The sequence below is a fragment of the Heterocephalus glaber genome, unplaced genomic scaffold, assembly GCF_053883595.1.
Source record: "Heterocephalus glaber isolate CG9 unplaced genomic scaffold, H.glaber_assembly_v1.0 deba00001781, whole genome shotgun sequence".
In the NCBI taxonomy this organism is placed as follows: Eukaryota; Metazoa; Chordata; class Mammalia; order Rodentia; family Bathyergidae; genus Heterocephalus; species Heterocephalus glaber.
In genome coordinates this window covers 9,272,330-9,299,259 of record NW_028258467.1, presented here as the reverse complement: position 1 = coordinate 9,299,259, position 26,930 = coordinate 9,272,330, and the positions used below count along the sequence as shown (strand labels likewise).

Below are 26,930 nucleotides of genomic sequence, written 5' to 3'. Positions count from 1 at the left end.
GGACAGAAGGAGGGAAGGAAAAGCATATGCCTGGAGGGCACTGATTGCTCCAGACCATGCTGCAGGGGCCATTAGAATGGTGCCTGACAAAGGTAGGTGCTCAGGAAATACTTGTTAGAGTCCATAATGGAATTCTAGTCCTTCTTTCTGCCAGCCACAGAAATCAGAATTGAAGAGCTGTCTCTGAGTCTTGCTTATCAGATTAGTATGGTGTTTCTCATCCTCTTTTTTTTCATTATCACTTCTCTCTGGATTCTTTTTTAGACAAATCCTCCCCTGAACATTTAATTCCACAGATATATTGTACATCTATCTGTCTATGTATTATATATCACTTGATCCACGAAGAGTATGATTTTTGTGCTTCCCTATAAACCAATGATCCTGTTGCAACTCAGGGGTTAAGGGCCCATTCACCACATGCCAGTGGCAAGGCCAGGGATTCACTCAGTTTCGTCTTGCTCCATCTTTGCAATAGTGTTACATGGTAGGCACCATCTGCCTTACAGCATGGATAAGACTGAAGTTCAAAGAGGAGAAGTGACTCCCCCTGTGTCATTCAGCTTGTCAGTGGAAGAGGCGGGCCTCAAAGCCTGGTCTTTGAGACTCTAAAGCTAGTGCTATTCTGCTTCTCTGCCCAGAGAGGTTAAGTAACATGCCTGAGGTCTGCTCCTTGGACAGAGGTGGTTGAGGATTTTTAATTTAAGTCCTAAATTAGTTCTGATTCTAACTTCCGTATTCTTTCCATTCATGGTGCTGCCTGGCAAGCATCTTTAATCCACTCGACAAACTCTCTGCATTTACAAATAAATCGGTGTCTCAGGGCATCTGAAGGAGGAAAGGAACTCGGGTGTGAAGGTGCACTCTTGTGATCCCGCACTTTAGGAGGCACAAGGATTGAAAGTTCAGGCCCAGTCTGGGCAACATAGCAGGACCCTGTCTACGGATGAAAGGTTTTAAAAAGGGCTGGGGTTGTAGTCAGTGTGAAAGCTCTGGGTTCAAGCCCCAGTTCTGCAGAGGGAAAGGAAAGTGCCACCAGAGAAAGGTGCCTGGTAGATTGTTTGGGAAGCTCAGGTTACTCCAGAGCACTGGGGCTGCAGAACAGCTAAGTCACCCGGAAGCTGATCCACAAGGTTTTTACCTGTTGGTCTGGTTAGGGTCATGATGAAGTCCCAGGGACTTTAGTGTAAGGTAGAGCTGCCCAACAGAAATATAATGCAAGCCACACGGTAGTTTTACATTAGAAAAGTAAAAACAGTCACAATTTTAATAATATGTGTGATTTAACTAATGATTCTAAAAATAGAATAATCTCAACACATAATAAACATAATAAAATTACATATTAATTCTTTCTATACTAAGTCTTCAAGACCACACAGCACATCTCAGTTAGAACCAGCCCCATCTCAAGAACCACCCACCACCATGAGTGGCTACTGCAGCAGACCATGCGAGCTAATACAGCGGGTCGGGGTTGGCAGGCTCAATGCAGCACGCACTCTGATCTGCTGGTCCCATCTGAAGCAATGGTGCAGCAACAAACAGTGCAGAGAGCACAGATGGGACTGGCTGCAGGATTTGTGGGACCCAGTATGAAAAGTGGACACCCCAGATCCTTATCAGAAATGACTAAGACAACACTTGTGGGGGGAGAGGGGGGTAAGGCAGGAGGATTGTATGTTTGAGGTTATCCTGGACTACATAGTGAGTTCAAGGCTGGCCTGGGATGCATAATGAGACTGTGTCACAAACAAACAAACAAACAAAAAACAAGCAAGCAAACAAACAAAGACTCAGAATTGCAAGTCAGTGACAGTGGAGCAATAAACCAAACGTGAGGGTCCTGTGTGATCACATAGGTTGCAAACCCATGAAGCTGCCCTTGAGGAGAGAAGAGGATTCTCTAGGTTTACCCATCCCTGGCCAAGTAGGGGTACTATGGTTATACACAGCAGTAAATATAATAATTGTAGCAATGCCATAGCAGGGATTACACACCTCAGGGGCACTTACTTTGGACCAAACCCTGTTTTGAATTCTTTACATACAGTACCATGCTTAAATTTTCAGAAGTCTTTTTGTTTTTTATTTTTTGGTACCAGGGATCAAACTCAGGACCTTGCGCTTGTGAGGCAGACGGCAGAACCACTGAGCTAAATCCCCTTCCCTTTCAGAAGTCTTGAAAGTTGATACAATTATTATCCACTCTTACGAAAGAAAGAGAAAGGCAGAAAGAAAAAGAAAAAGAAAGAAAGCATAGACAGGTGATGTGACTTTCCCAACGTCACACCGCTCTGAGGTTGCTAAGCCAGGATACAAACACAGAGCGCCTCTGCATCCAGTCCTCCTAACTTCGACAGCGCAGCAAAGAGCCCAAGTCACTCACACGCAGCCCTGAGGGCTTCTTGTGGTGGTGCAGGGCTGTTTATTTTAACATTTCTCAATGACTGGCTTGGAGGTAAAACATGGGTTTTGCCCTGGACTGGAGTCTGGCGCTGCCTCTCTGTTCTTCTGACTTTTCTGTAGGCTTGAAACTTTTTGAATGCCCACTACCTGTCCTCGGGTACAGATTGTTTGCTTTAATCTTCTGCACAGGAGAGCCTGGTCACACCCCTTTTCCAGTTGAGACAACAGAGAGGCATTAACATTTTAAGAATCTAGGTCAATGGCTTCGCGTGTATTTTGTCTTCATACTTCTCTTGAAGTTCTTGAAAATAAATGGAAGCACACGGGTAAATGTGGGGAAAGAGGTCTGTATGATGTGCAATGCTGGGGGTTCACGGTGTTTGGGGCAGGTAGAGGAGGGTGTACAGCGTTAGCTGAACATGGATGGAAATTAAAGATTTCCTGGAAGCAATAAGGGCAAGAATTTAAAGACGGTTAGACCCCGGCCAGGTGTGGTTGCGCATGCTTTTAATCCAAGCACTCTGGGAGGCTGAGGCAGGAGGATTATGAGTTTGAACCCAGCTGGGGCAACTTAGAGGTTTAGTGAGATCCTGTCTTTAAAAAAAAAGGTCTGGAGATGTAGCTCAGTGTGTAGGTCCTGAGTTTAACCCCCAGACTCCACCCCAAGATAAGACCTCTGGCCATGGACACTGATGCCATGACAAGAGTCCAGGGCAGGAGAAGTAAGATGGCATCCTGGAGGGAAGGCAAGCAGCAGCAATGCCTCTGAGCATGGCTGCTCCCACAGGCCTGGGTCTGCTCCTCTCGGAGACGCTTCCTGAGTCTGGTGCTTGCATGGGCTCTGCCTTCTCTCCCAGGGTGTCTGGGGCAGTGCCCGTGCCAGTCAGCATGCACCCAGAGCGACTGGTTGCCAAGTGTCCCCAGTGTCCAGGGACAGGCTGGGCACAAAGGATTCCCTTCCAGGGGTGACTTGGCTGCCAGCTCGCAGACCTCTGGCAGGATCTAAGTGGGCAAGCTGCCAGGATTCCTACATCTTGCCCCACAAATGAAATTCTATTTTCTAAAATTGTTTTCTTCTGGCTGCCTCTTGGGGCCTGGACTGTTTCTGTAAAAAAAAGAAAATTCAAAACGAACTTCTAATTGACCACAAGATGTCGGGCAGCGGATCGCCAAAGCTGCCTCCTATCCGCTCTTGGCATCAGCCTTCCAGGTCATCAATTGAGATTCTCCTGCACACTCTTTTGAGAATGCCTGTGCACGGTGCCCCCTCAGCCTCCTGCTCCTGGCCATTCCAAGGAGAACAGGATGTGTGTGCTGTTCTAGCCCCGAGAACTGAAGGGAAGGATTTATTTTGGAGCTTGAGTAAAAATGCCTTTTCAAGGTGACCCTCACTTCATTTCCAGGGGCCAGAAAGGTATAGGTAGCATTTCTGCAAGCCCTCCGGTAAAAGCAAACTACTTATCTATCATTTTTATATCTGTCTTTATTTTGTTCATAGGCTAAGCCCTCCCTACAAAGCATCCTTGAAAAATCTGCCTTGCACAATTTATGCAAAAATCCATGCACAAGTGTGCTTGCACCATGTTCATGGGCATGCGCGAGCACACACACACACACACACATACACATATACTTGCACAGACCAATATCACACTGAGACACACTTCCCTACACCAGCAGATAGACACAAACATGTGAGGACACACATGCATAAACACACACACGTGTACACTCACGTGCCTGTAGCCAGGGTCCTGAAGCCAGCCCAGCTCTCCTGCTTAACTTGAGTCCTCTACGCCATCCTGCAGAACCCCAGGGGCAAGGCCAGCTGGGCTCATTCTCAGAGGTGCTGCAGGGCACCAGCTTCTGCCTCCAGAGGGTGGTCCTGACTTCCAGGCAGCCCCCAGAATAGGGGCTCAGGCACGAGAGGAAAAAAAGCACTCCTCAGAAGCAAAGCAGGTTTGGGGAAAGGCCAGGCTCAGCTGGTGCCCAGCAAGTTAGTGAGGGAGACGGATGGAGAGAGACAGTGGAGGAGGAAGGAAGAGAGTGATAGATTGAAGATGGATTTAGAAAGAGAGGGCTTTCCTGACAGAAATGGAAAGATGTACATGGAAACAAAGAGAAACAGAAGCCTCAAAAGGAGATAAAAGAGGGAAAACAACACAGCTTAAACCACAATAAGCCACATGATGTTAGAGCTCCTAAAATAGGGTTTTCCATACCCCTCTCCCCTTCTAGGGGTCTCCGCCTAGATTTTTGACAGTCTCAGGAAGCCCTGGAGGAACAAGCAGAAAGCCTAACCGGCTTCCCTAGGACTTGTGGCAGCTGCTCAGCCGATCCAGCCCTAGCCATGAAGGGGCCCGGAAGGGCGCCGAGTCATCTCCAAGACTTCTGGGGCTCTTCTGGCTCTAAGGTCTCCTTAACCCCCTTTCAGGGATAGAGAGTGACCTTGGGGATCAATTATTCCCCCATTTACAGCCTAAGCCTGGGGTTAATGCCTGTCCTGGAGGGGCCCAGAAGAGGAAATGGAAATGATCACAGGAAGGAGGGGCCGGGGGTGATACAGAGCTTTTGGTCACGTGCTGCTCATCAGTTGCCATGACGACAACAAAAAGGGGGGAGGCACCCAGACTGGAGTCTGCAGGAGAGATGTGTTGGTTCTAAATCACTGTGACAGCACTTCAGTTGAGCTATTACGCCGTTGCCTGGGCAACCAATGGGATCAAATCGCAGAGGAAATCTATAATTATTACAAGCCAGCTACTGGCATGCTCAGTGCAGTAATCAGCACATTAGGGCAGTTCAATCTGAACTCTAGGAGGGAGAAATGTTGACTCTTGGCCCCCAAATTTGGGCAGGATAGTCCAAAGGAGACTGCAGCCCCGTCTGTTGATGTTACAGATTGGGAACCTGGAAGGATCACCTGGCCAAGTCAAATAAATATTAGGTGGAACCATGTGAAATTGCCAATAATTACCACTGAAAACACCCCACATGAATTTATTATGGAAATTCCTGATGCAGAGCAAAGTTGAAAGAATTTTACTGTTGAACACATATATATCTATTGCATAGTTTCTACCACCAACACTATTATTATGCTTACTCTATCACATATTCACCTCACTTTGCACCCATTAATCAATCCTATTTCTTATGTATCTCAAAGTAAACTGCAGACATGAGCATTCTTCCCCCAAAATACTTTAGCCTGCATAAAGTCAAGGATTTTATCATTTTTAAATAACAAAACAAACTTTAAATAGTTCAATATAAATATAATAAAATCTAGCTTTCTGTGAGTCTTTCTGTCCATTTACCCATCCATCCTTCTCTGCTTCCACTCACTCATCCATCTTCCCATTTATTTATTCATTCTTCCATCCACCTGCCAATCCACACATCTTCCCATCCATCCATCCATCCACCCCCCATCCATCCATCCATCCACCCATCCAACTACCCACCATCTCTGCAAGAGCTCAGGCATACTCATGGTTTCCACAAATGATTCACCGCCCCCCAATTTTCCTCTCTGGTCCAGTAGATTCTTCTATCAGAATGTCCTGAATGTCAAGCTCAATATGTTCTCAGCTAAAATCACTTCCCTTTACTATGACTATTCCTCTTCTGGTTCAGCATCTCAGGAAATACAACCATTGTGTACGCATTTGTTCAAACCATAAACTGGGGAATCCTTGATTTGACCTCCACACTGGCTCTGGGTTCTATCCTCTCCTCTCTTTCTCTTGTGCCAGTTCAGGTACCTATCATCTCTTCTCTGGACAGCTGCCCCAGCCTGCTGACTGGTTTTCCAGCTGCCTTCTCACCCTCTCTTGGCTTCTTCCACAATGATTTATTATCATGAGATACTTGGTCGTACTGATGGTGTGGGGGACTTCACACTGTCACTTCATACATTGCTGGGGGGAAGCCTAATTGATACACGTGTCTTAGAGAACAGTTTATCAAAATCTATAAAATTCCGATGGACAAACCATTTGTCTCCAGCATATTTCTACTTGAGGGATGCCAGGGGTGTTGCTCAGTGGTGCCATGCCTGCCTGGCAAGTGCAAGGTCCTGAGTTCAATCCCTGGTACCAGAAAAAAGAAAAGAAAAGAAATGAAAAACCCCTCATAATATAGAATAATGTGTATCAATATAAAGAATGAGGTAGCACTTTGTAAGGTGTGATTAAAGAATATAGCAAATTTTTAAATTAAGAAATGTATTACAGTAAAAGACACATTGCCATTGTGGCTGCCTCAATGTCATGAATCAATTCAAAACATTTACCTTTCATGATCATTTTGACTTTGGGGAAGAGCCAGAAGTCACGCAGTGTTAGATCCAATGAATGTCTTTACAAGCCTGGGATGGCACTTGACAGGGGCATTGAAAGCCACTCATGAAAGAAGACTTTCAGAACTGCTTCAGAAAGCGGCAAGAATGATGGGATAAGGATCTTTGAAGTGAGGGGGAGCATTTTGAGAGGGGTTAATGACAACGTGCCTTTTATTGTAATAAACTTTAAAAATTTAAACATTTATGATATATTTTGATTATGCTGGTGTGGGAAGGTCTGTAATATATTAATTTACAACAAATTGCAAATGAGGTTGTGGGATGAATGTCTCCCATGGGCCCTGTTGCTCCTTATATGCAGGTGTGATATTGGTTTGGAATGTGAGTACTGCTAAGGTGTCCAGGGGGCATGGCTTTATGAGCTACCTCTTCATGTCACAGATGTCAACATTAGCTCTCCACTAAGTTGGAAAAAAAAAAGTGTTGAAGTCCCGTAATACTCTTCCTGCCATTCAGGTCTTCCTGGTGCGCGTGAGGGGAGTAACAGCACTCTGCCAGCTCCATCAGGGAAGGTTGGCCCTGCAGGTTGTGGGGTTGTCCTAAATGCCTGTAAGCCACCCAGCTGGAAACAAACAGAAATACACCTTGGAGGCTTGGAAAGTTTCAAAAGCTGACAGAAGGCCTGCTGCTAGTTCCTACCAGGCCTTGAGGAGTTCCTGAGCCTGTTTCCTCAACTCTAAGGAGCTGCCCATGCTTCCTAAGGTGTTCTGAAGTTCAAATCCAGTGAAAACAGTGCTAAACAAATGACAGTTACTGGCATTTATTTATCTCCAAGATCTGCTTAGCTTACTTCTGCACACAAAATGATCCTAACATGCAGCAAAAGCCGAAACCTCCATTTGTTTCAGCACCTACTTTGTGCCTAGGGTTGAGCTAAGCACTTTATTTGTATCCGATATTACCTAAGCCTCAAAACAATTCCTTTGTGGCAGCAATTTTTGCTCCTCCCATTTTACAGGTATCAGTGGAGGTACACCAAGTTTAAGTGGCTCCTTTGATAGCCTCCAGGAAGTGGCACCACCCTGTTCAGTCCCTCAGTCTCTCTGAGTGCAAAGTTCATGCTTTTCCCATTGCTTAATCCTCCTCCTCCTTCTCTTCCTCTTTCTTTTTTTGAATTTTTACCGGTACATATTTAGTTTGTAATGTTTACATTCCTTGTGTGGAGTTGGTACATGTACATAATGCATCTTAATTCCTTTATTCATCTCCTTTCCCTCCTTTTCCTCCCCCTCCCTCCCTCTCTTGATTCCGTTCCCATTTGAAAAAAATCGATTTCCCTGCTTCCTATTATGTATCTTTTACTTTGCTCTTCATTTATAATTTGGGTTTCTCATACAAGAAAAACTATGTGATATTTAAGCCCGTGTGTCTGACTTACTTCACGAAACATTATCGTCTCAAGGTGCCTCTATTTACCTACAAATGACTCATTTATCTTTCTTTATAGCAGAATAGTACTCCATTGTGTGTAAATACCACATTTTCTTTGTCCACTCATCTGTCTAGAGACATAGGCTGCTTCCAAGATTTAGCTATTATGAATTTTGCTGCTATAAACATGGGTATGCATGCAATACTATGATATGATGCCTTTAACTCTTTCAGGAAGATACTTTTTCAAGAAGGGGAATAGGCTGGGTTTGGACTAGTGCTGTTGATGACAGATACAAATGTGAATCACAGTGCAATTTGAAATTTTCTACTAGTCACTTTTAAAAAGAAAAAAAAACAACAGATGAAATTAATGTTAATTGTGTATCTTATCTAACCTCTGCCCAACATGTCATCATTTCAATATGTAGTCAGTATAAAAACTAATTAATGAGATGGGCATGGTGGTGCATATCTGTAATCCTAGCTTCTTGAGAATCTGAGATTGCAGAATAGAAAGTTTGAGGACAGCTTGGGAAACTTAGTGAGATCCTATCTGAAAACAAGAAATGAAAATGACTAGGGATCCATCCTCAGTATTGCAGAAAGAATAAGTATGGAGGCTACAGCCCATTGTTAAGATGCTTGCCTAAAATGCCTGAGGCCCTGGGTTTAATCCTCAGCATTGGTGTGGGGGGCTTAATTAACGTGATTTTTATATTCTTTTTACCAAACTAAGTCTTTCAAACCAGATGTGTATTTTATGCTTCCTGAACATCTTAATTCAGACAAGCCACATTTCAGATGCTCAGTAGTTACATGTCTCATTGGATATACAGCTCAGTATACCTCAAGCAAGCCTAACCCTTAAATAATGATATCAACCACCACTTATTGAGGTCCTTGTTATTCAGTCTCATGACCCTCTAAGGTAGGTGCTCTTACAAGCTACACAGGAGAAAGAGGGAGTTCCGGTAGTATAGGAATATGTTCAACATCCCATAGCTAACCTGAGAAGCTGGAGTTCAAATGAAGGCTCATCCATAGACCTGGTCTCTCTTTTTCTTTTTGGTACCGGGGATCGAACTCGGGTCCTTGCGCTTTTGAGGCAGGCGGCAGAACCACTGAGCTAAATCTCCGGCCCCAAGATCTGGTCTCTTATCTGGTTGTCAATAATTCGGAACAGTCTGTGGCAGCACGTCTGCCCAAACAAACTCCTGAGAAAACGTGATTTGTAGCAGCTCATTTTAAACAATCTGATTAACAATACATAAAATCATTTAAGGGTCAGTTTAAAAGGATGCAGCTAGCTCTGAACTTCACACCAGAGTGAGCCCTTAAGAACTGGTAATAATTCCCTCCCCAGAGAGCCTTCTTCTGTCCCAACTAGATAAGGGAAGAGGGAGTTCAGGTTTCCACCCCCTCAGAGCAGCTGCCATGGGAAAGTGATGCTGGCTTCATTCTTCCCTGGATCACACGGTGGGAAGACCACTGGGCCTAGCTCTTTCCTCCTACTCAGACCAAGTCTGACCCCTCCTCTTAATGACTCTGTGTAAAGTACTGGCTATATTCTTGTGGGGCGAGGATGGTGGTGATGATTTCATGACTGGTTCTAGGATGGTCTTGGACCAAACCAATCCAAAGCTTGGGGGAACGCGTGACCTGGGCAGGCCACCGTCCCTAACTCCTGGCAAGGATGCACAGGAGCTCTGTCCAGCCAGCTTTCTTGGTCCCACCGTGTGATTGCTACTTTAGAAATGTATGCTGTTCTCTTGGCCCTTGCAGACTGGCATACAAGTAAACTGCAGTTTCATTCTGACTTCTTACGCATGATCAGATCTACTTGGTCATCAGCTTGAGGCTGAAACCGGGGAAGGGAGGAAGAAAAGGGGCTCCAATCTGCCTCTAAAATGTCTTTGATTCATTCTTGTCTTTCTCATTTCCAGCATCCCCTCCAAGCCACCATAGCCACTGTTCATCACTCACCAGGGCTTCTGTAGGCAGAGTTGCCTTCCTGATTCCACACCCTTAATCTATCATTTCTCAGCTCAAACTTGGTTCCCAGTCTTTGATGAGGTCTCCGAGAACCTGCCTCATCCACCCTTGCCTGCCTCTCTCTCCTAACTCATGTTATGGCGCTCTTCCCATTCCGGCCTCTGATTCATGGAGGGCAGAAGAGCTCTGTGGACTCAGGGCTTCTGTAATGGCCATTCATGCTGTCTAGCCTGCTTCTCTCACTTCTTGGCCAAGTTCTATGCATCATCCAGGTCTTGAATATCCCATATTATTTCTTCAGAGAAGCCTTTTGTAACTTTCTCATGGAAATATGACTGACCTGCTGTAATTTTAGATGGTTCACCGTGTAACTCTTTCTTTATTTTCCTTTCTTGTAGTTTGTACTTGCACATTATTTGCAGGAGACAGCAAGCCTTCCATGCTAGCCTGTCATCTCCCAGAGGTGTGCTGCCTAGCACCAGCACACTTGCTAGGCACAGTCGGTATTCGTTCAGTGAATTCTCATCACTTTCATTTTACAGGTGCAGGGGATGAAGGCTCAGAGGACATCATGTGACAGTAACACTTGCTGCAGGGCCATGAAATCTGCTTCTCCCTCTCTCCCTCTCCCTCTTTCTCTCCCTCCTTCCCTCCTTCTCTCCCTGACCTACATCTCCAGCCCATTTTACTTATTTATTTCTTTTACTTTGAGACAGTGTCTTGCCAAGTCACTCAGTTGCACAGTTTGGGCTCTAACTTGTAGTTCTCATTCCTCAGCCTCCCACACTGTTGGAATTACAGGTATGCACTACCATGCTCAGTTTCTTTCCTCCTAATGGCTTTGTAAAACCAAGAATGTGTATTAGTTTTAGATTCAACCAACCAATCAATTGGCAGGAGTCATGCTATGTGCATGTCTGATCCCAGGTTAGAGTTAGAAGGTCACCCCTGGGTTCCTGTCCAAAACAGATGCCCCTGGAAATGCCTTTTGGAAAACAATGTAGCCACAAAGGATAAAGAGGTACCAAATAGTCTGAGTTCTACTAATCCCAACTGTAGAAATTTGGCTCATGCAAATAACAACAGAGTTCTATACTCATTGGTGTCCAGCGCAGTGTAATTTAGGAGAGTGGACAACTGAAAACAATGCAATCAATTGATGGTGGAGGATTGCTTAAGTAAGCTGTAGAATAAAAATTTGATTATTCTTGCCTTTACTGAGAACTATGAGAACTATGTAGAAAGTCAGGAAAATGATTTTTGAAGCAATATAGTGAGAAGGAAAAAACCCCCATAAAATTTTATATGCAGCCTGACTATAACTGCGTAGAGGCACAAAAACAAGACCAGGGCTGGGGATTTAGCTCAGTGGCTCTGCCGCCTGCCTTGCAAGCTCAAGGACCCAGGTTCCATTCCTAGTACCAAAAAAAAAAAAAGAAGACCATAACCCAATACATGATAAAGGAAAGCTGGAAAGAAACATATTTTCTGTTAAACATTGATCTTGGATATAAGTGTACAGTAAGTGGCAGGCTATTTATGTCTACCTTTTTGTGGTTTCTGAATCATTTTTCAAAAATTAATTTTAGTGGGATTTCTGAATCTTTATTAATGCCTTGTATGATTAATTTTATTGAATATTTGAGGGTAGTGGTGGAAGGAGCTTCTCTAGGCTTTCTCAAACAATGTGCGGAGAGAAACTGTAACACGGGATCAGGAAACTTGAGCTGAATGTGTCTAGACATTTAATTATAGGAAAAGCACTACTGAATAACTTAACATGGCATTAACACAGAGTCCCAGAGGCAAATGATTATTGATCTGTGTTCAGTTTGGTTGCTGAAGGTGTGCAAAGAGATGAGCTTCCAAATGGACTATAAAAAAGGACATTAGTTTTCTGGCATTGAACCAGGTCAAATTGGCTTCCAATCCCCAGGTAGAAACACTTAAAAGTTGAAAGCAGGTCAGCACAATGAATGCATTTGTAGTACAAAGTGAAACTTCTCCACTCATCCCAAGACAATGGAGGACCTAGAAAGCTTGGAGGTAAGAAGTCTAGAATTCCTAGAACTGGAATGAAGATGTTCTTGGGGCCCAGTCTGCTCTGGGATTTGTTTCTAGAACAGGAGTCTACAAACCATGGCCATTGGCTTGATTTTGTCAATAAAGTTTTATTATAACACAGCTATATTCACTACTTTCGGTTGCTTTTGTGCTACTATGGCAGTTCAATACTTGGAAAAGAAACCATGTGATTCACAAGGCTGAAAATATTTAGTGCCTGGCCCTTTACAGAGAAAGCCTGTTGACACACAGCAACACACCAAGTGTATGCTTCTCCAAAGCTGGGATTATTTTTTCTGTATTTATCAACATTTATAAGACTTTTCCTTGAATTTATTTTGCTTTTCAAGGCTGGAGTATAGCTCAGTGGTAGATCACTTGCCTAGCATATGTTAAGTCCTGGGTGTAATGCCCAGTACTTCAAGACAAAAGGAAGAAAGAAATTTTCTTGCTTTTTAATAGGAATACATTTAAGTGGAAACTTTTATATCACATTGTACCCAGAAAGCCACTCTCATTTTTCCTATAAATAGTCTGTAAAAACTTCATGAGGAGCAGAGGGCTGTCCCCTTCAACTCCACCTGGACACTGAGGCTTGCTCAAGGCCCTCTGAGCCACACACTCCCTTCCCGCTCCCTCTTGTGTATCACACCTTGTCTTAGTCACACCGGGATACAACACCCAACACCCACAACTTAAAGGACTGGAGGTTTCTTTTGTCTCGGAGTCTCAGCTCATGACTGGCAGGCTCAAATGCACAAACGGCACGGAGGGAGGGCCTGCCATGCAGGAAAGCTGCTCATATCATGGCGACTGGGAAGCACAGAGCAAAAGGAGCCAGTGAGGGAGACACACCTTCCAAACACACGAGGCTTTTGGAGCCAATTTTTAAAAATTTTTAAAATTTTTTTAATTTTTGGAGCCATTTTAGATCTACATAAACCATAACACACCTAATCCTAAGGCTCCCCCTTAAAAAGAGATTCTCAATCTGCACCATCTCTACCTCCACCATCACTCCTCAGGTCTAAGTACCAGGCTTTCCCTGTGCTTCCCGCTCATACCTGTGGTCTGCATGCCATCGACACCGGAGCCAGAGTGATCTTTTGGAAAACTTAGGTCAGATCATTTCCCTCCTCTTTCCATTCAAAGTCTTCCAATGGTCCCCATCCCAGGGCAAAAGCCAAACCCACCAGAGTGGCCTCTGAGAGACCCTGCATAACCCTCCTCTCTTTATCATTGGTCTCAGGTACCCTAGGTCGACCATCGCCTAAAAATATCTCATGAAAACTTCCAGATACACAACTCCTCAGTTCTAAATTACTGTAGTGTTTTGGGTCTCATGATGAGATCTTGCAGTGTCAAACTCTGTCCCACTCAGTCGTGAGTCATCCCTTTGTCCAGCTGTGCGTGTTACCCGCCCATCTCAGTTATTGGATCAACTGTCGTGATGTCACATGGTTGTGTTCAAGGAAACCCTTATTTGACTTCATGGCTCCCAACTGCAGGAGGAGGGATGGAAAGAAGGCACCAGGGCATAGCACACTCTGATGCTATGTGGCAGTGCTGCAGTAGGGTCTGGTATGATGCACAGTTTCAGACACCCACTCAGGGTGCTGGATTGTATCCCCTGTGGATAAGTGGAGGAGGACTACTGTATTTCCACAACTGAGAGATGTGACAGAATGGAGTGACTATTAATCTTCTCTTTATTTTTTGAGACAGGTTCTCACTATATAGTTCAGGCTGGCCTGGAACCCACAGTAATCCTTCTGCCTCAACCTCCTGAGTGCTGGGGTTATAGGCCTGTGCCACCACACCCAGCTAATATTTTAATTTTACACAAAGGAAAACCAAGGCACAGAGAGAAAAAGTCACCTGGCCAGAATCACAGTGGAGTCCATGCTTCCAATTGAGGTCTATCCTGTCTTCCTAAGAGTAGAAATGGGGTTCAGCCCCTCAGGGACTGTTCCATGTGCCCCCACGTGACAGGGGCAGGGCCTGGTGAATACTGAGGTCTTAGCAAGGATGAGCGCTTCCACTGCGGGTGTCCGTGTCATTCTCTCCAGACCTGGGTACGATGCCTGCTGTGTGTTCACCTGGCACCTGGCACCTGGCACCTGGTACCGCATACTTCCTCTCTGGCCCTTACTGTGGTTTCCTCTCAAAGAACTCATCGTGGATTTTCTCAGTGTCTGGGGAGATGCCTCAAACCACAGCATCTGCAGTGTGATTCCATTCCATTTCCATTCCAAACACAGGCAGAGCTCCTCTGTGGGGTGAGATGTGAGTGACAGTGACTCCTGGGGACTTAAGGGAGCTTTCTGAGAATGGTCCTATGACGTGAGTTGGGGCCACGGTGCCACATGAAAGAAACCAGCCACAGAAGTTTTGGAAGTTGATAGTGAGAATGGTCACACAACAGTGTGAATTTGATCAAGGCCACTGAGTTGTTCACTTAAAAATGGTTAAAGAGAGGGGTTGTGTAGCATATATTTTACTATAATATTTATTTATAAATTATTTACTTTGTGGTACTGGAAGTTTAAATCAGGGTTTTGTACTAAGCTGCCGCTCAGCCTCTTAAATTTATTTTTTATTTTGAGACAGTCTCACTAAGGTTCCTGCCTCAGCCTTCCAGAGTGCTGGGATTAAAAGTGTGTGTCACTAGGCCTGGGTTTACCACAATTAAAAAGAAACTGTAAAACATCAAAAATCTTTGAATGGACACTTTAAGTAGGTGAAATGTGCAACATGTGAATTACATCTGCATGGAGCTGTTAAAAAAAACAACGGTGGAGCCAGGTGTGATATGGGACATGCCTATAATACCAGCACCTGGGAGGCTGAGGCAGGAGGATCTCCAGTTCAAGGCCAGCCTGGACTGTATAGTGAGATCCTGTTTCAAGCACACACACACACACACACACACACACACACACACACACGACCAATATGGCAGAAAGTGAGATCCTGTTTCAAGCACACACACACACACACACACACATGCGCGCACACACACACACAACCAATATGGCAGAAATGATGTCATGGCAGCTCCAGGCACAGCCCTGCATGGGGTTGGCAGTTCCTACTTCCTGTCTCTTGGAGGTCAACCTCTAGGAAGAGGAGAGCTACTCTGAGGCTTCTGAGCCCAGGCCATGTGGAGAGGCCGGAGGATGAGACTGTGCAGAGAGAAGCCAAGGAGCTTTGCGGTTTTAGAGCATTTTAGAGGGTCTACCCATGGCGCGGCAGTTCGGGAGTTAATCTGATGGAGGCAGCTTGCTCGGAAGGACCCTGCCCTAGCAGCAGGCTCAGCCACTATCTCTCTGCTGCAGCAGGTGACCTAACCTCTCTGAACCTCAGCTTCCTTTAAATGGGGGTCAAACCTCCCTTACTGGTGGTCTAGGAAGAGAAATATGTCCAGGGATGCTGCCCCACTTTGCCCACCTGCTTCAGCCCCTCACTAGTCTGCCTGGTCCCGGTCTCCTCTCGGAGGGAGCTGTGGCCAGGTGGCCTTCAGGGCTGAGGGGCGACACAGCAATGGCTGGGAGTGAACTGCAAGCTCAGCTACTCTTCCTTCTTGCCCTGGCAGCAGAGGAGGACGAGGCAGGAAGCCAACAGCCCTCAGAGGCCAGGGCCTTGCTGACACCTTGATTGTGGATTCTGGCCTGTAGAAGTGCAAGAGAATAAAGTCCTGTTGTTCTGAGTAACCCAGTTGGTGGTCTTTGTTCAGGAGTCCTCGGAGGCGAATGCACAGTTCTCCTGTGGAATTGTGGGGTTGGTTCCAGGGACCCCTCAGATACCAAAATCTGGGCTGCTTAAGTCCCTTCTATAAAATGGTGCATTATTGTACATCCTCCTGCATACTTTACACATGAAAAGATGGTCAACATCGCTGGTCATTCGAGAGATGCAGATGAAAACAAAGCTGAGATTCCACCTCACCCAGAAAGAATGGCTGCTATCATGAAATCAACCAATAACAAATGCTGGCGGGGCTGTGGGGAAAGAGGAACCCTGCTCCACTGCTGGTGGGAGTGCAGACTGGTACAACCACTGTGGAAATCAGTATGGAGATACCTCAAAGAACTAGGACTAGAGGTCCCATTTGACCCAGCTCTTCCCCTGCTGGGTATCTTCCCCAAAGAATTAAAAGAATCATACCACAGGAATATATGTGCACCCATGTTCATAGCGGCACAGTTTGTAATAGCTAAAGCTTGGAAATAGCCCAAGTGCACATCAACTGGAGACTGGATAAAGAAGATGTGGTTTTTTTAATAAAATGGAGTACTACTTCTGCATACTTCAAATCACCTCTTGACTTATTACAATATCTAATACAATGTAAATGCTATGTGAATAGTTGTTCTACTGTGTTGCTCTAGGGAATACTAACAAGGAAAAGCCTACATATTTAGGACAGATGAAATATTTTTCTGGAATATATATATATATACATTCTTTTGCTTCCCTCCCTCTCTTCCTCTTTCTGTTTCTTCTTGTAGACTCAACCTAGGACCTTCACACTGAGCTACACCCATAGCCCTTTTTAACTTTTTCATTTTGAGACAGGGTCTCGCTAAGTGGCTAAGTTGCCCAGGCTGGGCTCACACTTGTAACCCTCCTGCCTTAGCCTCCATCAGAGAGCTAGGGTTATAGGCATGTGGTGCAGTGCCCGACTTTCCTTTTTCGTTTTTTTCAATCCTGGGTATTTTTTGCCAGAAGGTGGTCAGAGCCAGTGGCTCCAGGGGCCCGACTGCAATGCCAGTGAATATTTAAACCATCACACAGGCTAGGTACTAACATCACCACCACCTCCCGCCCTTTAGTTTACACACAAGGACAGGAAGCTCAAGCCCTCACATGGGGGACTGATCGGCACCCAGAAACTGAATGCAGGCCTGGAGGATGGGACTTTAATGCAGGCATTTCCAGGTCACCCTCTCCTCCTCTTCCTCTGAACCCAAGCCACCTCCTCCTGCACTTGAATTGATTCTTCAGTCACTCTCATTTTTTTTTTTTTTTTGTACCGGGGATCGAACTCAAGACCTTGCACTTGCGAGACAGGCAAGCTAAATCCCCAGCGAGTCGCTCTCATTAAAAACTTATTGAAGGCTTTGGATTGCAAAGAGAATAAAATCTAACCTTCTAACTAGAACTTCAAGTGCCTGCCACGCCCCTGCCTGGAATGAGCTCCAAGTCTCTGAACTCAGTTCTTTCTTCAGGTCCAACCCATCTCTTCAGAGACCTTTCTGAGTCCCCAGAGAGTAGATCCCCAGGAGTAGCCCACAATTTCAGGTCACCAGGTTCTATGTTTAGACCCTTCACTCACTCTCTCTGCTTGATGCTTGGGTCCCCTTGGCCAGCATGCAAGCCCTCGCCTCCCTTGCTCACCTGTTTCCTAATGGATGTGGAATGTAAGTGACATCTGAATGGTCATGAGCTCCCCACCCCCAATATAGTCAGCCCAGAGGTGGGAGCAGCAGGTGGCTCTCATCAACATGTGATGGCTCAACCCGAGGAGCCTCCTTCACAGGATCAGCTCAGACTGGATCGTCCAACACCAGGCTCCTCAGTTCTGCCCCCTAGAGCACCTGGCTGCAGGGAACACTCCCTGGTCACCCCTGAAATGGTCCCTTCAGCCAGGCATCTGCAGACAAGAAGAGCTGGCCAAGACTCAAGGACTTCAGAGAGCACTCAGGGAGAGGGCAGCCTCCTGCTCTGTGAGTACCCTGCAGGGTGATGCTGGCCCTTCCTCACTCCTGCTGTGTGTCCAGCACTGTGCTGGGTCCTGAACAGAAGGGAATGCAGCCATGGAGCCTGAATTGCAAGGAAACGGGCCCTCAAGGCCATCGGCATCAGAGTGCACTCAGATCTCCTTCAAGTCCCAGCCTTGCCTTCCACCATGGCTGCAATCTTTCGTGAGTTGCAAAGGGGGAAAGGACTAACCAGAAGGCAGACTTCGGCTCAGTAGCTAAGAAAGTTCATTGCTTAGCACAACATCTGTGTCTGAGGCTGGACACATCCTGTCTGGGCTGAGGGAGAGACTTCTAGCATCAAGCGAAGGGACCTGGTTAAGACACAATCGACTCAGATTCCTAGTGGACCAAGGTTCTGAGATTCTGCACACCCTTTGCTTGTCTCCTCCCTTGGATTAGCTGTGCTGTCCTGAGGAATGGCAGGAGACTGAGTTGGTGTCCCGGAGACAAACCGCTCTATACAGCTGCCCCAATAATAACTGTGCTGTCTCTCTACAGACTATTAAGCGCTAGTGATTTGAGACTTAGCATCACTCCATCACAGGGAAAACCTCTTCCCACTTAGCAGATAAGAGGGAGGCAAAGCGAGTTGGAGGGCCTCACATTCATGCTATGCTGATTTGCAGAGATCGCTGATATTCTTAAACATCTTGTACTGCAATGTCAGTGCCATTTTGAAGGCGGACACTGAGGCCTGGAGAACATTAAGCAAAACTTGTTTCTGTTCTCGTAGCAAGAGTAACAATCAGGATTTGAACCTAGGCCTCTCTGGCTGCCTTGCTTTTCTGCAGAATCACAAGCCCAGTGTTTAGGAGTGATTTTCCGGAGCCAGAGAAATGCAATCTTTACAATCATTTGGCTCGCACAGAAAATTAAAACTATAGCGAGGCACCAGCCTCTCATCACAACCACTAAGGACCATCTGCTTCTCATTCCCATCTTTCAACAGAAAGCCCAGAGGAACTATCCTCTCTGTCCTACAGTGCCGACTCAAGTGGGGAGATGATGTCTTGCAGACTCAGCTACTTTCCCCCAAAATACATCACAGAACATCAACAAGATGCTCATTCCCAAAGGACGTCCCTCGACAAAGCTGGGACCCTTCAACTCAGACTCAGGGAGACCTGTGACAAAGAACTGAACTCACAGAGACAGAGGCACTGGTCAGACAAGGGCAGATGCCAATGTCCTCGGGCAGTAGCACTCAGGGGACCTTAATTGGGGCTGAGGTGTTAGGATGCAGCTTCCTACTGGATTTCTCTCTTCCTCTGCTTCCTTCCCTGCCCATGAACTCCTACCTAGATGTAGCCCAGGGCAGATATTCCAGGGATGTCTTAGCCTTGGGCATGCACTTGTCACAGCCAGCTCCATCCTTCACGGGAATGCAAGGCTGTCTTCTAGGAAAATGACTATGACAACCGGGAACCTCAACTCAAAAACTTTCAGGGCTGGGTAAAAACCTGAAAGAGCTGTGTCCCATTTAACAGAGTTAAAGAAAAAAAAACAAGGCTTAATGAAGACAAACGATTTGTCTGATGAACTCATGCCAGGAAATGGGGCTCCATTTGTAAAATGCCCACTGTGTGCCTTGACAACCAAAATCTCACAATGCATTCTGGAGGGCAGGTTACATTCCATGCCTATTTTCTATATGAGGAAACTGAGGCTCCGAGTCACGTGACTTGCATGGCACACCCAAGAAGGGACCCACCAACTTACTTTGCCTGTCAGGAGGTCATAACTAAAGGCATGTAAGTAGACATTTCTCCTAATGGTAATGTTTTTATTTTAATGTGCATTAAGAAAAAAAAAAAAGGAGCACATGAGGCCTGTGTGAGCCCAGATATGGCTGCTTAGGAGGAAGCTCCATAGCGTGGGCCAATTTAATCTAAAGAAATAATGGGTGGCTAGAATAACACTCCTGTCACCAAAGCGGTCGTCCTGTGTCAGGCCTCTCTGAGTGTTGCCCAGGTGTCACTGGACTCACTCTTCACAATGACCTGAGGTCCACACAGTTGTGACCCTCATTCTGCAGATGAGCCACATTGTAGCCAATCTGCTCAAGTTTCCACAGCGGGGAAGTGGCCAAGCTAGGGCGCGAAACTGTACACTTGGGTCGAAATGGCACTCAATGAAGACAAAACCCTGGAATGTGTCCTGAGAAGGACATAAATGAACTGGACGCAGGGGGACTCACTGGATGGCACCCGATATTCCCTCAAAGCCACGTGGTCCTAAATGCTACCTTTCTCCTGCTCGCTGAGCTGATTTTAGGGGTTGTCGTAACACATCCTTACTCTTTCACACACTCAAGTTTCAGGTGATTCTCTGAGAGTGCCCTATCCAGGTGCCCACCTTTTGCGTATCTCATTGCTGTAGGGCTGCCGGCCTCCACCTCTGAGGACTTGACAACTCGAAGCCTCAAGCTCTGGCTTAACCTGAGATGGTGCGATCTTTGGGTTTTTATCTGCTCCTCTGTGAGACCAGCAATTGTTTAAAAACATGCAAGGTAACCAGGCATGGCGGTGCATGTCTGTAAGCCCAGAACTTGGGGAGGCTGAGGCAAGGGGATTGCAAGATCAAGGTGAGCCTGGGCATCTCAGTGATTTAGTGAGAAGCGTCGAGAGAGAGAGAGAGAGAGAGAGAGAGAGAGAGAGAGAGAGAGAGAGAGAGAGAGAGAGAGATTGGGATGTAGCTCAGTGTAAAGGCCCTAAATTCAATCCCCAGTATCACAAAAACAAAAACAAAAAACAAAAAAATCCTAAAACACGTGAGGTGAGACCTAGGGGTGTAGCTCAGTAGTAGAGCATGTGCCTGATATGCACAGGGCCCTGGGTTTGACCCCCAACACCACCAAAAACCCCTCAAAAACAAAAACAAAAAAACTCCTAAAACAAAAACCTAAAAGAGATGTGCAAGGTGAATGGATGTAAACCTGAGGGAATCTAGATGGACCAGCAGACTGTATAGGTGTCAACTTCCTGGTTGTGGTGGGCTTGCTATCGAAAGTTTGCAAGATGGTACCACTGAGTGATGCTGGATGAAGAACATGTGGGTTCTCTGTATTATTTCTTACAACTACGTGGGAATTGATAGTAACTTCAAAACAAGTTTACTTAAAAGAAAGGCAAAGTAAAACAAATACCCTCAAGTAAATTCAGGATCTAAATATGCACCACACCTTCCCAGCACTTCGCTGAAGAAAAGCTAATCTAAGTAATGCAGCCATATATTAATTCAACAAATGCTGACCACATGTTTACCCTATGCCAGGTCCAGGGATGATACTGGCGATATAGAAAAGATACAGACTCTTGCATCTTTTTTTTTTAGTACCAGGGATTGAACTCAGGACCTTGCACTTGAGAGGCAGGCGGTGGAACCACTGAGCTAAATCCCTGACCCATGACTCCTTGCATCTTCAAGAGACTTGTCAGTCTAATGTCAGCGACAGAGAAATGAACGGGAGCGGTGAACCCATGTGAGAGGGAGGTGGGGGACAGCGGCTTCTCCAAAGAGAGGTGGGTAACTCAAGAACATTTCCTCTGTGAAGGACAGAGACTTGTCCCGAACCAGCAGGCGCTGCCTCTCTGGACTAATCAGTGATCTCTCTCTTCCTGCCTCTCCTCCCCTCGCCCTCCCTCTCCCCTTCCCTGCTGCAGATGGAATCCAGGGCCTTGCACAAGCCACCCAGCTTTGCCCTCGAACAATTCTAATCAAGCGAGATGAGAATTTCAGTTCTTGTGATCTTGAGGTTAAGTGATTTCACCACCCTGTGCCTCAGTTTCCTTTTTTGTAAATGCTGATGAGAACAGGAACTACCTGGAGGACTATTGTGGGAGGTAAAGGATAATAGGTGGGCAGTGCTGGGAACAGAAGCCAGTCCGTGGGCTACATGTGCCCTTTGGCTCCCTTTTAAAAATAAAAGCAAACCTCTGCACAGCCTCTGCCTCATCCATGTTGCTTTCCAGGGCTGCTGGGCTTGCTTGTTTGAGTTGGGGACAGGACCTGGAGGAGCAGCCTGTCACCCCCCAGCTGAGCTTTTGGGGCTCTTGTGGCAGCCCAGGTGGAGGTGCATGTCCCAGTTCACAACCTTCTCCAGGTTAAACATTACCAGTCTGGGTGACATTCAGCACCAACCTACTATCACCTGCAAAACACCTTTGGATCCTTCAAAGACCTGAGCTAAGCAAATCTCTCTTTATGCTGGGGAAAGCACTCATTCAACTTTGCAGGAAGCAAAACTCTTACGAAAAGCAGAGGGCAAGAAGATTGGACTTTTGTTCTGTCCCCGAGGACAGATGAGGAGATAGCTCATCCGGAGAAATGCAGCGACCCTTGGCATAGCATGTCCAGCAGCAAAAGTGTAGATTTACAAATACGCTCCAGCCTCAGAAGAAGTGTCCAATATGGCAACTGCTAAGAGTTTCGTGCTCTTGGTGGGGGTGGAGGGGTTCTCTTAATCCCTCAACAATACGAGTGTGAATGTACAACACTGGAAATGCTTTGGAATAGTTTCCAAGAACCAAATGTCACTAGTTCACCTGCCTCCTCCTTACCTTTTTGGTTTCTTGGTGATGCTGAGGATAGAACCCTGGGCCTTGCACATGTTAGATGAGAGCTCTACCACTAAGCTGTACACCCAACCCTGCCTACTGACATAAACACTCTGGCCTTACTGATGTTGCCTAAAGCACATTACTGAGTCTAGCGTGGAGCCTGTATCTGCCACCCATTTTACGGATGAGGGCACTGAGGTCTAGACAGAAGGCATTTGGCTCCAGGCCACAGAGGGAGCCAAGGCCACAGCTGGTCTCCAAATGCAGGATGTTTTAAGCCCACTACAGGCTCTCCAGGGATGGCACAGCATCGGGGCTGACTGATGGTGACAAATGGTCTGAGTCGTCATCGTTGGCAGATGGCTGCCATGGAAAAGGTGCAATCAGCCAAAATGATCTGCAGGCTGCTCTGCTTCAGAAGAAGCTGGACGATCAGGACCTGAGACGGGAGCTCCTGCCCTGTGGGTGGGCAGAGGGAGGGCCAAGGGCTCCAGGTGAACACTTTGCAGCCAGCTTCGCTCCCCAGCTCTGGCCCACTGTTTCTCATCCTGTCCTAGGCTCCTTTACCAGTCCTGTCAAGAGGGAAACTCCCTGCCAGCCTCCAAATCGCACGCTGTCACCCTCCACAGCTCTTCACCACTCCCAAGTCCTGGACAGGAAGTACAGCAGGTCCTACAAAGTCCCCGAGGAAAATGAGGTGGACTCTGCACCCTACACCTGTCTCTGGGGCTTATGAGGTACTTAAAGACTTTCTCTACATTCCACCACTTTTATTGCACATTTTTGACTTTTTTTCTTTTTTTAATTTTTGGTACTGGGGATAGAACTCGGGACCTTGCACTGAGTTAAATCCTGGCCCACATTTTTGACTTTTTAACCCTACTTTTTCATTTGCCACAGCAGCTAGTCCTCTCCAACCCTGCTGTGATCGTCAAAGCAAAAGACACTATTGCTCCATTGATGGATGAGTACCTTGAGGCCAGAGAGAGCAGTAAGCATACCCAGAGGTGTCCCTGTGGCTTGGTGCCGGTCCCAGGGCTCAGAGTCTATAAGCCTGGGTTTCTTTTTGTTGTTTTTGAGGCAGGGTCTCACCCCTGCACTCACTGTGTAGCCCAGGCTGGCCTTGAATTTACTTCGATCCTCCTGCCTCGGCTCCCTTCCTGCTGGGATTACAGGTGTGCCCCATCTTGCTTAGCTAAGCCTAGGTTTCTTGTCAGAAATGCTACTCTACGACACCCTAGGGAAGCCACTCACCCTTTCTGAGCCTCCCTTTCTGAAATCCGGTCATCTTGCCGGACTGTCCCAAGCAAAGAGAGGTACAAATACACATAACACCCTTAAAACAGTCACCCCGGACTCAGCAAATATGAGCCACCAGTGTTTCACTGTCACTTTCATTATGATGAAATGCAGTCCAGGGTCCCCGGACTGTTTCCTCTTGTTCTTAGCATTTCCCTGCCTGCTCAGCTCCGAGTCCTTCTCAGGGCCCGTTCCTTGGTCAGGATGTCCATGCTCTTCTGTGTGTGGATCTTCTGTGAAGCCTGTTTTCGGCCCCTTGGATGATGCTGCATCTGGGGCCAGGGCAGGATTCCAGGCATGCAAATCCACAGGCAGGCAGTAATTTGCAAAATGCTCCTTGGTGTGCTCATTTCCAGCCTGTCCCCAGAACGGCACTCAGCCTTCGAAGCCAGCAGAGAGCTATTTACAGCTCTGGACAAGGAGAAGGGAGGCAGGCTTTGTTCCTGCGCCCTGCAGAGGGGCTGCCTTGCTCTTTTGGCTGGTGTTTCACCAAACTTTGCCCCATAAGAGCTTTGAGGCACTAAAAGCTTTTGCTGGAAGGCCAGCAACCTGCCCCCGGGAACACACTTCTCTCACAGAACCTGATTCAAAGGTGGGAGAAGGTGATTATTTGCTATTCATCCAGCTTCCGGAAGGATCTTTCTCAAGTGCTAATAAAATCATATTGCCGCCTTGCTTAAGACCCTGCCCTGGCTCCCCATGGGCGTCTGGGCCCAGTTACCTGGCTGGCCATGGTCTTGCCCTTCCTGCAGCTCTCCTCTCCTCCTTGTCTACCTTGTGCGCCACTGAAGGCTTCCTCATCCTCCAAACACTGGTTTCACAGGGAGAAAGAAAGCTGCATTGGAAATGGAAAACTGCATTGTCTACAACACCAACTTGGGCTGGCATCACCTGATTCTAGCCATGTTCATGACATTCAAGCTGTTTTACAAACTCCTTTGTAAGTTGTAGAAAACTGGTTAACAAGCAAATTCTGCCTTGGCTGACCATTTTGCTTCTATCTGGAATTCATATCAACATTTCCTTATTCCTTAGACATGAGTGCCTTTTCCTTTGAGTTGACTGTAACATCTGCTTCATAAAATCAATAGTAAGTGTTTGTTTTCTATTTGTATGAGAGTCATAATTTTACCCTTTTTTCTCTGAATATTTTCTTATAACAATATTCTATCTGCTCAGAATACATTTCTCATCTCTTTCTTTCTCTCTCTTTCTGTCTCTCCTCTCTCTCTCTCTCTCTCTCTCTCTCTCCTCCCTTCCTTTCTTTTCTTTTTTCCTTTTTTAAAGAAAAAGTCTAACCATGTTGCCAGGCTTCCCTCAAACTTGTGATTCTTTTGCTTTAACCTCCTGAATTGCTGGGATTACAAGTTCATGCTACCATGCCTGGCCAACTACTTTCTTGTCTTTTCTATCTTTTTTGAAATTTCTTCCCTGCATTCCCAGGGTCAGGGACAGGTATTCTGTTCCCACTTTACACCTGAATGTCTATCTGTTCTTCTGAGCTTTCTCTGTGCTCACCTCACTCTGGGAGGTTAACCGTCCTTGAGTCTGTGTCCATAGCCACCCAAGAGATGGTCTGGTGCTGTAGCTGGGGCATTCTCCCTCCTACCACACACACACGTGCACACACACATACATACACAGCCCTAGTACTGTTGAGACTGGGTGGAAATCACGTAATAAATACACACACTCATTAAGGAATACATGTCTGTGATGGCTACATCTTGTCCCCTACTGATAAACTACTGAGAAGGAGACCTTGTTTTCCTTGTCCATCACCATATTCTGAATAGCAATGTTTGGCATCTAAATACCCAATAAGTATTTGATGAATAAATGAAAGAATACAACTTGCGTTCTTGTTTTTCAACCATTTTAAAGTTATCTTCCATTCCTCCACTTTTGGAATACAAAGCTAGTGGCTTTGGAGAGCCACCCTCCCATTCCAGCCTTTCATGTATAGCTGCTGTGGCGTGTTAACTGCACTGCACTTCACTGCCCCTTAGGGAACAGATGCCAAGCTCTTCCCTACTTCATGGACATTGTATGACCTTGAGCAAGGAAGTGCCCTTCTGGGACTATTTCCCTATGGGTAAAGTGAGATCAGCCCAGATATTCCACCAGATAAAGCAACCAGGAAATATATGGATGGCCATTAATGCCTCAGTGATGCTCTGCCATGCAACCTGTCAGCTAGGTTACCAGGGCTTAGCTCTGAGCACGAGGGATACAGAGATGGCCTGGGTGGGATTCTCAGACTTTAATGTGCATATGAATCACCCTGAAATATTGTTGAATTATAGTCCTATTCTGTAGGACTGGTGGGACCCAAGGTTCTGCATTTCTGACCGGCTCCCAGACAATGCAATGCACCTGACCACTGTCCCACACTCTGAGCAGCAAGACACTAAAACAGTAGGTCCGGGCTTTGAAGGAATTCACGTGTGTGTGTGTGTGTGTGTGTGTGTGTGTGTGTGTGTGTGATACTGGAGAGAGGATTCAAGGCCTTCACACTGAGCTACATCCTAAGCCTTTTTTTTCCTTTTTTATTTTAAGACGGGGTCTCACTAAGTCATTAAGTTGCCCAGGCTGAGCTTGAACTTGCCATCTCAGCGTCTCAGAGTGCTGGGATTACAGTTGTGTGCCATTATAGACTCTGACTCTGAAAGAACACTTGAGGGATAGGTTTCCTGCATGTTACCCATTGTCCAAGGCAATAGATATTAGCACCTAAATGAAATATGCCTGGAGTTAAAGCTATGGGACCTCTGAGAATTGACATGTTGTTGGGGGTAAGGGGATAATCCAGAATTCCCAAAGGATATGGAAACAGAGTTGGGAGTATTTCAGCCAGGCTGCTGGTTCTCCTGAGTCAAATTCTGGTGAGTGGGCTCATCAATCTGTGTTTTAACATGCCCTCAAGGGGGTTCTGATGCTAAAAGTTTGAGAACTACTGTGCTGAGCAGGGAAAGAGTTAGAAATCCCATCTGGAAAAAACAGTGTTTTGTTTTCTCCAGTAGAATTTCAGGCACATGTTCAGACCTTAAAAATTGGATTTGTTTATTCACCCATCCATTTACCCACTCATCCATCAATCTA

At 46.2% G+C, this 26,930-nt stretch overlaps 1 protein-coding gene across 6 annotated transcripts in view; it reads right to left on the bottom strand.

The window, feature by feature from the left end:
• The window catches only part of Abat (4-aminobutyrate aminotransferase), a 90,360-nt gene that overhangs the window by 56,834 nt on the left and 6,596 nt on the right, over positions 1 to 26,930 (bottom strand). Inside the window, exon 1 of one of the 6 annotated variants that reach the window (XM_087203095.1) lies at positions 15,656 to 15,871. The exons of 3 other annotated variants lie outside the window; for them this stretch is intronic. The gene's annotated coding sequence lies outside the window, so the exon portion shown is untranslated. Of the gene's footprint in view, positions 1 to 4,145; positions 4,974 to 15,655; positions 15,872 to 26,930 lie in introns of those variants that run through there. 2 more of the 6 variants (XM_004864864.4, XM_021244487.2) reach the window with 2 other exon arrangements.